Source organism: Narcine bancroftii, chromosome 11 (genome assembly GCF_036971445.1).
Source record: "Narcine bancroftii isolate sNarBan1 chromosome 11, sNarBan1.hap1, whole genome shotgun sequence".
NCBI classification, from domain to species: domain Eukaryota; kingdom Metazoa; phylum Chordata; class Chondrichthyes; order Torpediniformes; family Narcinidae; genus Narcine; species Narcine bancroftii.
Window position 1 is genome coordinate 62,668,842 of NC_091479.1, and position 18,732 is coordinate 62,687,573.

The 18,732-nt window shown below is 42.4% G+C and overlaps 1 protein-coding gene across 1 annotated transcript in view; it reads right to left on the minus strand.

The window, feature by feature from the left end:
* The window catches only part of LOC138745805 (calcium-independent phospholipase A2-gamma-like), a 94,179-nt gene extending 92,229 nt beyond the window's left edge, over window positions 1–1,950 (minus strand). The window contains 1 exon segment of the mRNA XM_069903121.1: window positions 1,797–1,950. The gene's annotated coding sequence lies outside the window, so the exon portion shown is untranslated.
* Window positions 1,951–18,732: the final 16,782 nt, after the last annotated feature.

The window sequence follows — 18,732 nt, forward strand, 5'->3', positions numbered from 1 at the left end:
GCCACCTGAAAGCAGCCACCTGAAAGCAGCCACCTGAAAGCAGCCACCTGAAAGCAGCCACCTGAAAGCAGCCACCTGAAAGCAGCCACCTGAAAGCAGCCACCTGAAAGCAGCCACCTGAAAGCAGCTGCTAAGGGGTGGGCTGATGACAATCAGCTGGCAACCCAAATTCCCTTGCCTGACAGCCCCCCTGGCGCGGGGCTTCGAGGCAGGCGCGGCCGGCGCGGGGCTTCGAAGCAGGGGCGGCCAGCGCGGGACAGGAGCCAGAGTGTGCTCCGAGGTGCCTCTCCTGCAGTGTCCTTTTCAGGTGGCCAGTGCAGCGCTTTCAGGGCTGCCACCTGAATGACCATTCGACAGGTGTGCATCTGCTTCTGCAGGCACATTCTTGGCAGAGAATGCACCTGAAAGCGGTTTATGACTTTCAAGAACAAGCAGAAGCAAATCATTCTCTTAAGCTTCTATAACTCATGCCAATGAAAGGAACAATTATAGTCATGATTTTTTAAAAATGATCAATCGCCCTTCACCAGCAGGAACTACTACTACTGAAAAAGTTCCATCACTGAACAATTTCCCAAGTCTCTGGACAAAACTAATGACAGTCTTGTTGCAAGACACATGGAACAGTTCCATTGTATTTAGTCCAAGCTCAGATTCCCCCTCCCCACCCTGAGTCACAAAGACTGTCAATGGTTATTATGATGAGCCTTTCAGACTTTTAGCAGATTCTCTCCAGTTTTCCTCAATTATCCCTTAGCTGAGCAACTCCAAAGGCATTATCTGGACAACAGTTGCTCCAATCCTATTGGGAGCAGTGTTCTCCCCACTCCTCTCCTCTCTAACTTTTTGTTTTCTCCCTTCTTCATTTCTGATTAAAAGCTTTTTGATCTCGTTTCTCTCTCCCCATAATGTCCCTGATCAGTTGAGCAATTCTGGCACTCTTTAATTTCAGATTTCCAGCATTTGCAATTTAAAAAAAATATTCATTTTTTGATCACTGTCTGATCCAAAAGCATTAGTGTTTCTTGCAGGGAGATATCCAGGTAACGTGAATGTGGGAAAGCCTAGCAAAGTTTACAGGAACCTGCTGACACCTGAGGCCCCCCCCCAGTAATGAAAACTTCTTCACCAAGGGAGTGGTGGAAGTGCCTTGGATGAAGCCAGAGGCAGGAACCTTCAGTGCATCAAGACAAGTTATTGTCATCTCATTGTAGAAGCACAACCCGATGAAACAGTGTTCTCCGGGGTCCTCAGTGAAAAACATGCAGACACACAGCCAGATATAGTACACATACAATACATATGCAAGACAAGTATTTTAATCCATGAAAAAAAACTATTGCTTTGTACAAATGAGAGGCTCAGTGTGAGCAACATTCAACAATATGTGGCTGCGCTCCACAGAGCTGGGCAGGGTGCTAAAGGGTTGGATCAGGCAGGGTCGTTCTGACCTGTGCTGACTCACAGAAACATTCTCAGAGCCTGCTTCCTGATGTGCCTGCTCTTTATTCCCCTCCGCAGATGGGAGATCCCCGACAAGCCTATCCTGGGGCAAGGCTCCACCAGCACAGGGCAGAAGGGCCGAATGCTCGGCTCGGCTCCCAGTGCGCTTGCTTGCAGGAGGAGGTGGGGGCTGGGATGGAGGAGGACAGGACAAGGGAGAGGGATGGGGCCCAGGGCACGACTCCCCAGGTGGGGAGTGGGGAGGGATGCTCGGCGGTGGGATCTTGCTCGACCTCCCGCGGAAGCTTCCAGAACCCGCCCGTTCACGGGCCCGCGGATAGAGAGACGCTCACCTGCCGGCTGCCGTGCGACAGTCATGGCCGCCCCTTCCCCGGCCGCTCCTCTCACCAGAGGCGGCGGCGGCGGCGACGAGCTCCAGCCGCAATCCCCCTCGGTCAATCACCGCTCGGTCCGAGGCCTTCTCCCGGCCCGGCCGGTAGCAGTCAATCACAGGGCAACCGTGCGTACGATTGGCTCAGTGAGGCGAGGCACCGCCCCCTTGCTCCAATGAAAAAGCGGCTGGGTGACGTTTCGCTGGTCAGCTGCTGTACTGACATCAGGGGGTTACTGGCGGTCAAGGGAGGGGAGGAGGGAGGAGAGGAGAGGAGAGGAGAGGAGAGGAGAGGAGAGGAGAGGAGAGGAGAGGAGGGAAGGGAAGGGAGGAGGGAAGGGAGGAGGGAAGGGAGGAGGGAAGGGAGGGAGGGAAGGGAGGGAGGGAAGGGAGGGAGGGAAGGGAGGGAGGGGGGGAAGGGGAAGGGGAAGGGGGGGAAGGGGGGGGGAAGGGGGGGGGAAGGGGAAGGGGGGGAAGGGGAAGGGGGGGAAGGGGGGGAAGGGGAAGGGGGGGAAGGGGGGGAAGGGGAAGGGGGGGAAGGGGGGGAAGGGGAAGGGGGGGAAGGGGAAGGGGGGGAAGGGGAAGGGGAAGGGGGGGAAGGGGGGAAGGGGGGAAGGGGGGAAGGGGGGAAGGGGGGGAAGGGGGGAAGGGGGGAAGGGGGGAAGGGGGGGAAGGGGGGGAAGGGGGGAAGGGGGGGAAGGGGGGAAGGGGGGGAAGGGGGGAAGGGGGGGAAGGGGGGGAAGGGGAAAGGGGGGGGAAAGGGGAAGAATAAACAACGTGTCATGCAGCGTCCATAGGAAGCTATCCATCCATCCATCCATCTATCTAACCAATGTACCAGGCATGACCCCTTCGTCAAGGTAAGAGCAAATATCAGACAGATGCCTGAATAACACAGTAGGTGGAGGGGCATGGAGGGAGGAGCACAGACCCACAGGTAAGAGGTCGTAGATGAGTATGGGAGAGAGGGCCTAGACAGAGCAGTACTGCCCAACGGTGAAGAAGCCAAGAAGCACATTGAAAGAAGGGCGATGGAGGAGTCACGTGATGGAGTAGTGGCCTGACGGTGAACTCCAGCCCTCTCCAGAAAAGTCAAAAAAAAAGAAAAACACAAAGGCACAGAAATAAAAGTTAAAGAAAAGTGAATATAAAGGTGGAAGGAAGATGGTGACAAAAAAAGAAAAGTCGAAACCAACGGTAAGAAGAGAGGAAGAGAAGACAACGGAAGATGAAGAAAAAGGCCTTACCTGTTCGAAGAGGCCTGCGGTGGAGAGAGAAACTCGCTCCCTCAGGTCGGTAGAAATTGGACTACAAAAATGGCTCGCTGAGCCGAGTAAAAGTGCGCAACCACGCACGAAAAAAAACACACCGACGGGAGGGGTGACCAGCTGGGGAGTCGATCTCCACAGCCGGCAACGACAGCTGCAGAACACCTGCAGCAAGAAGAGAACACAGAAGACAATGAAAACAAGAAAGAAGAGAAGAAAAGGGCAACAAAGAAACAACAGATGGCCAACCCAGAGGAAGAAGAAGAGGAAGAGTACAGTGAAATAGAAGAAGAAGGGAAAGGCAAGATAAAGGATATACTTTCTCTTATTAAAGAATACATGGAGTCATTTAAAGAATGGCAAACACAGGAATTTAATGATTTAAGAAGAAGAATAAACAACACAGAAGAGAAAATGAATAAAATAGATATGACCTTAACAGAAATGGGAAAGAAAATGGACAAGATGGAAGAGCGGGAAGTAGCAGTAGAAATGGAGGTAGAGGACTTAAAAAAGAAATTAGAGGAATCTAATAAAAAAGTTATAGAGAAACAAGAACTGTTAGCTCAGAAAATAGATATAATGGAAAATTATAACAGAAGAAATAACATAAAGATAGTGGGCCTTAAGGAAGATGAAGAAGGCAAGAATATGAGAGAGTTTATAAAAGATTGGATCCCTAGGATCCTAGGATGTCCAGAACTACAGCAAGAAATGGAAATAGAAAGGGCACATAGAGCATTGGCCTTTAAACCACAACCACAACAAAAACCAAGATCTATTTTAGTAAAATTCCTAAGATATACTACAAGAGAAAAGGTACTGGAGAAGACAATGGAAAAAGTAAGAGAGGGCAACAAGCCACTGGAGTACAAAGGGCAAAAAATCTTCATTTATCCAGATATAAGTTTTGAACTCCTAAAGAAGAGAAAAGAGTTCAATACAGCAAAGGCGATTTTATGGAAAAAAGGGTATAAATTTATACTAAAGCATCCAGCGGTATTGAAAATATTTATTCCAGGACAACAAAACAGACTATTCTCGGATTCAGAAGAAGCACGAAAATTTGCAGAACAATTACAAAATAGACTGAGGGATGAAGACGTGTAATGAGAGTAAAAATGACCACGATTTATATGTATGTGGGTAAAGAGGTATAAGTGTGTATATGTATAATGTGTATACGTGAATGAATCTGTATTTAGAGGAAAATATAGATAGTATAGACAAGAATAAATAAGGGAAGGAAATGGAATAGAGGGAATAAGGAGGGAACTAAAAGAGTGACCTTTGTTACATATGAAAAGTGAAATCTTTTCTGGGGGGGGCTGGGTGGGGAGGAGTTGCGGTCACTGCAAAATCAGCTGATGCTTGCGAGTGAATTCGCAAACCCAAATGGAGAGGGGAGATGTGGTTGTCCGACAAGGGATAAAGGACAACTCAGGAGGGGAAGGGGAGATTGGGGCTAAAGAAGTTTTAAATAGGAGAATAAGGAAAATGTTTGATGTTTTAGGAATGTTGTCTTATGAAGGGTTTAAAATAAGAAAACAGAAATGGAAAAGGAGGAAAGGTAATGATGGAAAAACGGAAAGGGAAGATAAACAAAGTATAAAATGGCTACGTTGAACTATATGACTTTAAATATTAATGGAATACATAACCAAATTAAAAGGAAGAAACTGCTAAATTTACTGAAAAAAGAAAAAATTGATATAGCATTTGTGCAAGAAACATACTTAACTGAATTGGAGCACAAGAAATTAAAGAGAGATTGGGTAGGACATGTAACAGCAGCATCCTATAATTCAAAAGCAAGAGGAGTGGCTATATTAATTAGTAAAAATGTGCCATTTAAAATAGAAGAGGAAATAATAGATCCAGCAGGGAGATATGTAATGATAAAATGTCAGATATATTCAGAGTTTTGGAATCTACTCAATGTATATTCACCTAACGAAGAAGATCAAAAGTTTATGCAAGATATCTTTTTGAAGGTAGCAAATACGCAAGGGAACATATTAATAGGAGGGGATTTCAACCTGAATTTGGATTCAAATATGGATAAAACTGGGAAAAAAATTAACAGAAAGAACAAAGTAACCAAATTTATAATTAAATCAATGGAAGAAATGCAACTTTTGGATATATGGAGGAAACAACACCCAAAAGAAAAGGAATATTCATATTACTCGGCTAGACATAAAACATACTCAAGAATAGACCTATTTTTGTTATCAGCTAGTATGGAAGATAGAGTAAGAAAAACAGAATATAAAGCTAGAATACTATCGGACCATTCACCCTTAATATTGACAGTAAAGCTAGAGGACATCCCTCCAAGAATGTATAGATGGAGATTAAACCCCATGTTACTTAAAAGGCAGGATTTTAGAGAATTTATTGAAAAACAAATAAAAATGTATTTTGAAATAAATACGGAATCAGTGGAAGATAAGTTTATACTATGGGATGCAATGAAAGCATTCATTAGAGGGCAAATAATAAGTTATGTAACCAAGATGAAGAAGGACTATAATCAGGAAACAGAGCAGTTGGAAAGGGAAATAGTAAATATAGAAAAAAAATTAGCAATGAAGGAAGATACAACTAAAAGAAGAGAATTGGCGGATAAAAAAATAAAATATGAAACATTACAAACATATGAGGTGGAGAAGAATATAATGAAGACAAAACAGAAATATTATGAACTGGGTGAAAAAACGCACAAAATCCTAGCATGGCAGCTTAAGACAGAACAAGCTAAGAAAATGGTATTGGCATCAAGGAAAAAAGACAAACAAATTACATATAATCCAAAAGAAATTAAGGAAAACTTTAGAGAATTCTATGAACAATTATACCGAACTGAAAACGAAGTGAAAGAAGGGAAAATAGATGAATTTCTGACTAAAATTGAACTACCAAAACTACAAATAGAGGAACAAAATAAATTAACAGAACCATTTGGAATAGTAGAAATACAAGAGATAATAAAAAAATTACCAAATAATAAGACACCAGGAGAGGATGGATTCCCAATAGAATTCTACAAAACATTTTAAGACTTATTAATTCCGCCCCTCCTGGATGTAATCAACCAGATTGATGAAACACAAAGCTTACCAGATTCATGTAAAACAGCAATAATTACAGTAATACTAAAGCAAGGGAAAGATCCACTCTTACCAGCGTCATATAGACCAATATCTTTACTAAACACAGATTATAAGATAATAGCTAAACTATTAGCAAACAGATTAGCAGAGTATGTACCGAAAATGGTAAATTTAGACCAAACTGGATTTATCAAAAAAAGACGCACAACAGACAATATTTGTAAATTTATTAACTTAATTCATGCAGTAGAAGGAAATAAAGCACCTGCAGTAGCAGTTGCTTTAGACGCAGAAAAGGCCTTTGACAGAGTAGAATGGAATTATTTGTTCAAAGTATTGCAAAAATTCAATTTACCGGAGAAGTATATTAATTGGATTAAAGCATTATATAATGGACCATTAGCGAAAGTGACAGTAAATGAACATGTATCAAAGCAATTTAACTTAAGCAGGTCAACGCGGCAGGGATGCCCACTATCACCTTTATTGTTTGCGTTAGCTATAGAACCACTAGCAGAATTGATAAGAATAGATAATAATATAAAAGGAATAAAAATAAAAGACAAGGAATATAAAATCACTCTATTTGCAGATGATGTTATAGTGTACTTAACAGAACCAGAACTATCAATAAAAGAATTATATAAGAAATTGAAGGAATATGGAGAAGTGTCGGGTTACAAGATAAATGTAAATAAAAGTGAAGCAATGCCTATGAATAATACGGATTTCTCAAAATTTAAGAAGGAATCTCCATTTAGATGGCAAATGCAGGCAATAAGATACCTAGGTGTACAAATAAACAAAAATCTCAGCCAACTATATAAACTCAATTATTATCCACTAATGAAAAAATTACAGGACGATTTAGAGCATTGGAAAGATTTGCCACTAACACTAATAGGAAGGATAAACTGTATTAAAATGAACATTTTTCCAAGGATATTATACTTATTCCAGGCATTGCCAATACAACTGACAGAAAAATTCTTCAAGGAGTTGAAGAAAATAATAAGGAAATTTTTATGGAGAGGAGGGAAACCGAGGATAGCACTAGATAAATTAACAGAATGGTATAAACAAGGAGGCTTACAACTGCCAAACTTTAAAAATTATTATAGAGCTGCACAATTAAGATACCTATCAGATTTTTATCAAACAAGGGAAAAACCAGACTGGACGAGATTAGAATTAGATAAAATAGGGGAAAAGATACCTGAACACATATTATATAAATGGGATGAAAAATTGGTACAACATAGAAGTTCTCCAGTATTACATCATCTCCTCAATATTTGGAAGAAGATTCATGTAGAAAGAAATAAAACAAATTATCAATTACCAAAACTAATATTGATGCAAAACAAGTTACTCCCTTTTACAATAGATAACCTTTCCTTTAGAGAATGGGGAAAAAAAAGGGATTAAAAGAATAGAAAATTGTTTTTCAGGAAATAGATTCTTATCCTTTGAACAAATGAAAGATAAGTACAATATAACTCAAGATACAGCGCTGGCATATTACCAATTGAGATCCTACTTGAAGGATAAATTAGGAAGCAGTTTGAGTTTGCCAGAGGCAAGTAACCTTGAATATGTGATTACAGATACAATGATAATCAAAAGATTTATAACAAATATGTATTTTAAACTGCAAGAAAAGGAGAATGAGGAAACAAATGGTAAAACTAAACAAAAATGGGAACAAGATTTAAATATAAAGATAAAAAAGGAAACATGGGAGAAATTATGTTCTGGAACGATGAGAAATACAATAAATACAAGGTTACGTATGATACAATATAACTGGATACACAGACTATACATTACACCTCAAAAGTTAAATAAATGGGACCCAACAGTATCTGATAGATGTTTTCGATGTAAAAAAGAAATGGGAACAACAATTCATGCAATCTGGACATGTGAGAAAGTAGAAAAATTTTGGGAAGATCTCAATCAGATATTAAATAAAATAACAGAAAACAATATACCAAAGAATCCAGAGATCTTTCTCCTAAGTAACATAAAAAACAAAGAATTTGGAATTGATTTGGAGGATGCACAAAAAAGATTTGTTAAGATAGCTCTAGCCGTAGCAAAAAAATGTATTATGTCAACCTGGAAATTGGAAGATAATTTGAAAATACAACAATGGTATATAGAAATGAATAAATGTATTCCATTAGAAAAAATAACATATAGTTTAAGAAATAATATTGAAATATTCGAACAAATATGGGAGCCTTACATTAAATACAATAGCGAAAACCTACCGGGGACAATCATTACCTAAGTTGATGGAAGGAGAAGGAAAGAAAAGAATGGACTCAGTAGAATTTCTGGTGTATTTTTGTTGAGTGACAACATTGTCTGACTGGTTTAATATATCCTAGATTGTATACCTTAAATGATGGGGGGGGGGGGGGTGGGTTGGGAGGAGGAAGGTGGGGGGGAGGAAATGTCGCTGTATATGTGTGAAAAGGAAAAAGTGTGTATCATGGCTAATGTGATTTATGGTGCGAAAAATAAAAAAATTTAAAAAAAAAGAAAGAAGGGCGATGAGAAAAGAGCCAGCGGTGCCCTCGGGAAGGGCCTTGCTCTGTCCAAAGCCAGTTTGGAGTCTGCTGAGGGATTCCAGAGGTAACAGTTGACCAGTTTCAATAAGGAAGCAGGAGAAGAATCTGAGGGGAGGGATTCGCAGGGTTGTGGGGAGCGGGTGGGAAGTCGGACTTTTACACTGTAAAGCACTAGGAAGTGGTAGGGAGAGTGGGTAGTTCTCTGAATGGAAAGGGATGAGTATGGGGAGCTGGAGGAAAGGATAGGGAAAGAGAGATGTTCCCTGTAGGTGCCAGATAATGGGGATTTTACTGTACCTGTATTCCCAGATCCCTCTGTTCTACTGCACTCCTCAGTGCCCTGCCATTTACTGTGTATGCCTTACCTTGGTTTGTCCTTCCAAAATGCGACACCTCACACTTATCTGACAAATTCCATCTGCCATTTTTAGCTCATTTTTCCAGCCGGTCCAGATCAACTGAGAATAGGTTTTGGGATGTTATAGTTGTATAAGACATTGGTGAGGCCAAATTTAGAGTGCAGTTTTGGTCACCTCACTACAGGAAAGATATCAATAAGATAGAAAGAGTGCAGAGAAGATTTACTAGGATGTTGCCCAGACTTCAGCAACTGAGTTCCAGAGAAAGGTTTAACAGGTTATGACTTTATTCCGTGGAGCTTAGAAGAATGAGATTTGATTGAGATATACAAAATCATGAAGGGTTTAGATAGAGAAAATGCAAGTAAGCTTTTTAGACTGATGGTAGGTGAGATACCAACCAGAGGACATGGGTTAAGGGTGAAAATGGAAAAGTTTAGTGGGAACATGAGGGGAAACCTCTTCACACAGAGAGTGGTCGGAGTGTGGAATGAGCTGCCAGCTGAAGTTGTGAATGTTGGCTCAATTTTCACTTTTAAGAAGAATGTGGACAGGTGCATGGGAGGGGCATGGAGGGCTATGGACTGGGTGCAGGTCTGTGTGACCAGGCAAAATTATAGTTCAGCACAGTTAAGAAGGGCTGAAGGGTCATTTTTTTTTGTGCTGCAGTGTTCTATGGTTCTAAGATGAACCCTGAATATTCAGTCTTTGGGGAGAAAAAAGTAGATGTTTTACAAAAGGTTCATTTTGTTTTTCACACCACAGATACTGCCTGGTGTACTGAGTGTTTTATCTTTTATTTAAGATTCCCAGCACTTTTGTTTAGAAATACAGCACAGTCGTAGGCCATTTCAGCCCATAAGCTTGTACCAACCATAACCTACAACTCCCGGTCCATTTCAAATGGTGGGAGGAATCCGGATGCACACGTGGGGAGAATGTACAAACTCTTTACAGACAGCGTGGGGTTCGAACCTGATCATGGGCGCAGTAAAGGCGTTGCACTAACCACTACGCTAACCATGCCAGCCCGGTAGTATTTACCACTTGCAATATTTTTAATAATACTTCTCAGTTTATTATGAAACATTGGATGGTTTGCTTCATAGGTCCATGCCAACTCCTGGGCCATTGCCGTGCCTCATTCCCTGTTAATGCCCTTGTAACTCTTCTCTCTCGTGCACATCTGTTCCCTACTCCCCAACTCCAACAATTATCCTGCTATCCACAAACACTAATCCATGAATCTCTGAGCATTTCTTTGGGATGCTGGAAGATCTATGGAAAAAACTAACACAGTCATGAGGAGAATGTACAAACTCCATACAGACAACATCTGCAGCCAGGATCGAAAACAGATTGCTGGAATGATGCAGCAATCACGGCAGTATAATGTGTTGTCACTATGCTGCCCTCAAGCTTTTATTCTAAGTTTTCTCACATTTGACTAAACCAGCTTCATTGCTTTAAAATGAACAGTACTAATCTGCATTATAAAGTAAAAGCATTTTTCCACAGAGGACAGTTTCACAATGGCAATGAGCAAGCTTACAGGAGGGAGATAGATCAGCTCATTGAATGGTGTAATGACAACAACCTCGTGTTCAATGTCAGGAAAACCAAGGAGATGATTGCGGATTTCAGGAGGAAGTCGGGGGAACACAACCCAATCCTCAGTGAGGGCTCACTAAATGGAGAGGGTCAAGAACTTCAAATTCCTGGGTGTCAACATCTCTGAGGATCTGTCCTGGATACAATCCACTTTGATACAATCACAAAGAAGGCTCGCCAGCGGCTATACTTTGAGAAGTGTCTGGGAAAATTCAATATGTCACTGAAGACTCTTGTAAACTTCTACAGGTGTTCCATGGAGAGCATTCTGGCTGGTTGCATCATTGCCTGTTATGGAGGTGCCAATTCTCAGGACAAGAATAAACTACAGAAGGTTGTTATCTCAGCCTGCGACATCACAGGCACTGGATATCACTCCATTGAGGACATCTACATGAGGTAGTGTCTTAAAAAAAGCAGCCTCTATCCTCAAAGGCCCCCACCACCACCCAGACCATGCCTTCTTCACTCTACTACCATTGGGGGAAACAGGTACAGGAGCCTAAAGGCGAGTACTCAACGGAACAAGGACAGCTTCTTTCCCACTGCCATCAGATTCCTGAATAATCAATGAACCAAAGACACGACCTTACTTTTCATGCACGACTTTTTTTATATATAGTAATGTTATAAGATGGTTATAATATGATTCTGCTGCAAAACCATCAAATTTCATGACCATTTTATGCCATTTTCATCTCTCAGACTCAAGTCCATTAGTTTGGCCACATCTTGGACGAGTTCATAATCCTGGATCTGATTGCACTGAAAAATCACAAAAAAAGCAATCTAGCTTCTGAACCCAGATTCTAACCCAGAATCCATCTTCTGAATGAAAAGGAGACTGCCCTTTTGTTTTCTCCAATATTCAAGATACGTCTCACAAATGTGGCACAAGTTGCAACATTTGCTGTTCAAGATCCATTTCCACAATAAACAATAGTTTTCAGTGCAGTTCTAAGCAATTGCTACTGTACACTGCCAATGTTCAAAAGATCATTGGAAAGATGTCCTACCTTGCTTTAAAGCTGGATATTGGTGAGATGCAAGGGTAGTTATCCCTGCTGTTCAAGGTCATTAATACGCTCATGTCCCATAAAAGAAAGATAATGCAGCACAATTTCTTTTATTTTTAATAGAATGTGATGCCCCTGGCGAGGTCAGCAATTATTACTCATTCCTAATTCCCCCTGGGAGGTAATGATGAGCTGCTATCTTGAACCACTTCGGTCCACTTTTGAAAAGTAAGCCAAAATGTTCAAGGATTTTAACTTAAAGGCATTGTCAATATATTTCCAAGAGCACATCAAAGCCAGAGTGACAAAGAAGCAGGCACCCTAACCCCACTCATCTATCTCCTGCTCATATTATCTTAGCTGAGTTCAATCAAAAGCCTTGAACAGTGGCCCTCCTGAATGCTGAAAATGGAGGATTTGGAAATAGCAATCCCATTGATTGTAAAAGGGGGGCGGAAACTTGGCTACGATGGTCATTGCCTGGCACTTGTGCGATGCAAATGTTGATTCCCACTAAACTACTCGAGCATGGTTTTCCGAATTACATGAGGAGCTGAAAATGGAATCAACTATTGTGCAATTGATCTTATGATGGAGATAAGATGATCAATGAAGCAGTCAGGCCAAAAACACTGGCATTAGAATTTCAAATAATGTCTCATTTCCAATAATCACACCATCTTTCTCTGTCCAATGCATGACTTGTTGAGAGGTTTCTTCCAAATTCCCATTTACCTCATTGACTACCATGAAAATGTCTTGCACTTTTAGCTGTTTACTAGTATTGTATTCCATTGGAAGAGCTTGGTGAAAGGCATTACAAGATCTGGCATGTAAATCTTCAGCAACTTGGTGAAGACGTTATTGGGACTGATTATCTTTTCAAGATTCATTGCTGCACATTATTTCTTGATATCATGTGGAGTGAATCTGAATAGACGAAGACCAACTTCTGAGCTAGTGGGAACCTCAAATGAATACTCAAGTAGATCACCTAGTCAATATCTTTGTTGTTGAAGAATTTCTCAAATATTCTGGTATTTTCCTAGCATCCTGAACTACATGTTCATTGTTAACTGTCATATTCACATGAGATGTGACCATGGGAAGAAATTTAAATTTGACTACTTTATAAATAAATACAACTACATTTTGTGCATGTGTGCATGTGCCAACCTAACCTCTTTTTTTTAAATTGCTGGACATTGAAATCCCCACTCAGATTAAAATCACAGTTGGATGTGGCAGAACTGTAGTTTTGATTTGAAGCATTGTTTCCAGCATCACAACTCTGTATATACAACTTCACAGTAGTTTGCACCTTATTTTGAGATATTCCTGGTCCTATTCCTTGAATACACATCACAACTACTTTTTGAATCAGTGGTTGATTCCCTGGCTCATTGGCAGTGTTCGAATGAGGAATATGCTGGGTCATCAAATACAAATTGTGATTGATTACAATTCAGCTTCGATTGACTGCCTGAGATATGGTGGGCTACTTCAATCACTGTAGTCTGTATGTTGGGTAGGCAATTTCAGGATTCTGACCCTGTCATAATATAGGCATGTTTCTATGTGAGGAAACTGTCATATCGGAATAAATAACATCCTATGCTTTCCACTAATAAACATATGGCAAGATATTATAGCCATAATGGACCACAAGTCAACCTTGCAGGTCATTGATAATGACATCTCCCTTCCTGACAGCTTGAAAACCTTCAATGCATGGTTCAATGCAGAAAGCAACAGACCGTGGTAGTGGATGATTGCTTCTCAGACTGGAGGCCTGTGACCAGTGGTGTGCTTCAAGAATTTGTGCTGGAACCATTGTTGTTTGTCATCTATATCAATGATTGGATGATAATGTGGTAAATTGGATCAGCAAGTTTGTGCATGACACTAAGTTTGGAGGTGTTGTGGACTCCAAAGAAGGTTTTCAAATCTTGCAGCTGGAAAAATAGGCTGAAAAATGGCAGATGGACTTTAATGCAGACAAGTGTGAGGTGTTGCATTTTGAAAGGACAAGCCAAGAAAGGACATTCACGGTAAATGGTAGGGCACTGAGGAGTGTGGTAGAACAGAAGGATCTGGGAATACAGATACATAACTCCCTAAAAGTGGCATCACAGATAAATAGGGTTGTAAAGAGAGTTTTTGGCTTTCATAAATCAAAGTATTGAGTATTAGAGTTGGGATGTTGTGCTAAAGTTGTATAAGACATTATGTGCAGTTTTGGTCACCTAACTACAGGAAAAATATTAATAAGGTATAAAGAGTGCAGAGATTTACTAGGATGTTGCCTGGACTTCAGGAACTGAGTTACAGGGAATGTTTAAACAATTTAAAACTTTATTCCCTGGAGTGTAGAAGAATGAGGGGAGATTTGATAGAGTAAATAGACTTTTTTTCCACTGAGGGTAGGTGAGATATCAACCAGAGGATATGGCTTAAGAATGAAAGGGGAAAAGTTTAGGGGAACATGAGGGGGAATATCTTCACACAGAGAGTGGTGGGAGTGTGGAACGATTTGCCAGCTGAAGTTGTGAATGTTGGCTCAATTTTCACATTTAAGAAATATTTGAATGGGTATATGGATGGGAGAGGTATGGAGGTCTACAAACTGAGTATAGGTCAGTGGGAAAAGGCAAAAAATGGCTTGGCACAGACTAGAAGGGCCAAATGGACCTGTTTCTCTGCTGTAATGTTCTATGCTTCTAAGAAAGCCATATTCCTTCTGTGGAACAGGGTCCCTGTAGCTAAGGTGAGAAGAATCCTATCCAGGGTGAAACCATACAAAGCAATAGGACCAGATAGCATACCTGGTCAGGTGCTGAAGGATTGTGTGGACCAATTTACTGAGGTCCTAATGACATCTTCAACATCGCACTCCAGTAGTCCATTGTCCTTTCAGGGTTCTATAGATGTGTGATGGAAAATCTGCGGGGACACCAATACCCCTGAGCATAAAACTCTTCAAAAGGTCGTGAACACAGCCCAGGACATCACAGGCAAAACCCTCCCCACTATTGAGAACGTCTACAGGGAATGCTGCCATTGGAGGGCAGCAGCAATGATCAAAGACCCACACCATCCAGCACATGCTCTGTTCTTGCTGCTACCATCAGGAAAGAGGTGTAGGTGCCACAAGACTCACATCACCAGGTTCAGGTCCAGCTGCTCCCCCTCCATCATTGGACTCCTCAACAATAAACTCAATCAGGGACTCATTTAAGGACTCTTACTTGTGCATTTTATTTAGTTTCTCTCTATATTGCACAACCAGTTTGTTTACATTTCTTTATTTGTTTACATGTGTACTTTGAGTACAGTTTTTTTTTGCTCTAACAATAAGTGGTAATTCTGCCTCAACCGCAGGAAAAAGAATCTCAGGGTTAGGGTTAGGGTTTGGATGATGCCATGTATGTACTCCGACAATAAATATGAAATCTGGTTTCAAATTAGCCACCATTATCCTGGAGCCCAATAGAACAATGATAGCTGGACTAAATTACTACTGTCCAGTGATGGTGACCTCCATGAGCAACTAGTAATTGAAGGCATCAAAGCACACCTACCCATTCCAATTTTCACCGATCAAACCAATCTACAGATGATGCAATAGTCATAACCCTCCGCTCCATTCTGTCCACCTACAGAATGATAACTCGTACATCAGGTTGTTTTCATTGGCTTCAACTCCGCATTCATAACCATCATACCTCAGAGGCTGGTGGATAAATTGTCCTTGCTGGGACTCAGTACCCCTCTCTGCATCTGGATGCTGGATTTCCCAAATGAAAGACCACAGTCTGCATGGGTTTACAACTAAACCTCAAGCCCCATCACACTGAGCATTGTTCCACCTCAGAGATGTGTGATCAACCCACTACTGTTCATGCTGCTAACTTACGACTGTACTGCTAGGTTCAGATCCAACAGAATCATCAAGTTTGTGGATGACACAATAGTAGTTGGCCTCATTGGCAACAATGGAGAGAGTGGGGAGCACAAAGTTCCATGGCATTCATTTAAGGTACGACAAATCCTGGACCCACAACATCTCATTAGTCAGGAAGGGGCAGCAGCACCTACACTTCCTCAGGAGGTTGAGGAGGGCAAGACTACCAGTCACCATCCTAATAACTTTCTACAGTAACATAAAAGAGTGTCTTATCTGGCTGTATCTTAGTGTGTTATGGTAGTTGCAAAGTATCTGAATGGAGTTCAGACAGAGAGTGATTCAAACTTCTGAGAAGATCATTGGGGTCTCCCTTCCCTCGAATGATTATAGCTAGAGGGAACGTTATTTAAAGAAGGCTCAGAGAGACATTGAGGACCCTTACCATCTAGCCCACAGTATCTTTAAAACACTACCTTCAAGGAAGAGCTACCAGAGCATAAAAACCAGGACTCCCTGCCTGAGGAACAGCTTCTTCCCACAGATGGTGAGATTGTTAAATGACCCTAGAAACCCGTAAATTATTTTTAAATATATTTATTTTGGATCACTATGTATACTGGAGGGAGATTGAAAAACTTGGCCGAATGGTGCACCTACAATAAACTCACACTCAAATGTCACCAAAACCAAGGAGCTGATTGTTGAATTCAGGAAGGGAAAAAAAAGAGTTGGAGAGGGTGTGCAAATATAAGTTTCTGGGAGTCAGTATCTCAGAGGATCTTTCCTGGAGTCAACACACTAGTAGCATCATGAAGAAAGTATCTCAGCACCTCTTCTTAGGCATTTGCAGAGGTTTGGTATGTCACCAGAAACCCCGGCAAATTTCTACAGATGTGTGGTGAAAAGTGCACTGGCCAGCTGCATCACAGTCTGGTATGGGGACACCAATACTCCTGAGTGTAAAGCCCTCCAAAATATAGTGGACACAGCCCAGGACATCACAGGCAAATTATTAAGAACATCTATGGGGAACGCTGCTATCAGAGGGCAGCAGCAATTATCAAAGATCCACACCACCCAGCACACGCTCTGTTCTCGCTGCTGCCATCAGGAAAGAGGTCTAGGGGCCACAAGACTCACACCACCAGGTTCAGGAACAGCTGCTACCCCTCCCCCCCCCACCAACAACAAACTCTTTCTTGTGCACTTTATTGTTTGTTTCTTCTCTCCTCTCTGTATTGCAGTCATTTGTTTAATTTTGTTTATCGGTGTATGTTGTGCGTAGTTTTATTTTGCACTACTAATAAGTGGTAATTCTGTCGGGCCCATAGAAAAGAAAAACTCGGTTATACGTGATGTCATGCATGTACCCCGAAATCTGATATATGTTGTTTGTGTGTAAGGTGTACTGTGTGTCTGTATGTGTGTGTACTATGGTCCAGATATATGCTGCTTTATCAGGTTGTATATGTACAATCAGGTGACCATAAACTTAATAATTTGAACAAAAGGTGAATGGATAACTTGTTTCTTGTACTCATATTTAAAGTTATGGCAATGTGATTGTCTTTTAACACTGGTCATACAGATCTCTAATTTGTACCAAAGAAAATATCATAAGGATAAAACTGAGCAGACTACCTGGCACTAACAGGGAATCCTTCTTACTAAAATAATCTTATGAATACTGTATATAACTCTGGATAACAGAATCTGAGCAACCAAGTATTGTGGTTTGCTCTGAGTTAAGTTTGTTGGGGCTCCCCTTTGTGTGTTCTACATCAGACTGTGCATGGAACCAAAGTACGAGAGCCCTAAATCCCCCATTATGTGCTGAGGTTCTGCCTGTCCCGGCATTGCCAAGGATAGGCCTGGGCCTGTTGTCGCGCTATGTCAGTCAGCTGGATTTTTCCACACCACCTATCCTTCGAGGAAAAGTTTTTCCAGATCAAGACCTTTGACCACAAGGCCAGCAGGCAGTGGAATGTTCTGCAGTAAGTGAGAGAAGAGGATTGGGGGGATGGTTCCCTGAGCAGACTGTCCAGGTCATCTGGCGGAATGCCTCATCACCAGGGCTTGCAAACAAGCACCAGAACTTGACCTGGCTGGCAATGAGAGGAGTCCTCCTTCCTGTGCAACTGGAACACCACCCGCCATGCACAAGGCAGCTGCGGTGGAATGGAGACTGTTGCCCATCTCTTGACTGAATGCAGATTCGCAAAGAGCGTGTCGAGAAAGATACATGGGTCCTTGTCACAGTTCATACACTGTGACAGCATGACAGATGATTCTCCGATCTATGGTCTGTTCCTGGTGATGTACACAGAGTCTGACATCCAGACTGCTGGAAGACCATCAACTCGGTGGAAGATGCACTTTGGTCTACGTGAACCCTTTTGGTCTTTCAGCACATGGAGACATCCATGAGGGAATGATATTGACTGGCATAATCCTGGCAGCAGGTGTACTGAGGTTTGGTGCAGCCAATGCGAGGGTGCTGTGGGGAAGAACCACAGTCTAGAGTCCTCCCATCACAGGGCATTAAACAGCTGAGACCAAGGGAAAGTCCCTCAAACAACAGAATGGGGAGAAGCGACAAGGTGCCACAGACTGGTAATGGTATATTTAGAGAACAATTAACAATAGCGGCCCCGATCCGGGCAGGAGCAAGGGGGAGACGGCGGCCCCGGCCTCGGTCGAGTGAGGCAGGCGGAGGCCCCGTTCCGGGCAGAGAGTTGGAGGCGGTGGCCCCAGTCCGGGCACAGGGAGAGCAGCGACGGCCCCGGTCTGGGATGAGGGTAGGCGGCGGCGGCCCCGATCCGGGCAGGAGCAAGGGGGAGATGGCGGCCCCGGCCTCGGTCGAGTGAGGCAGGCAGAGGCCCCGGTCCGGGCAGAGAGTTGGAGGCGGCGGCCCCAGTCAGAGCACAGGGAGAGCAGCGGTGGCCTCGGCCCCGGTCTGGGCAGTATGGACCGACCTAGGAGGGGAGGCAGACCCCTCCTGCCCGGGTAAGAAACCTGCATAGGAGAAGGCCACTCCGATAT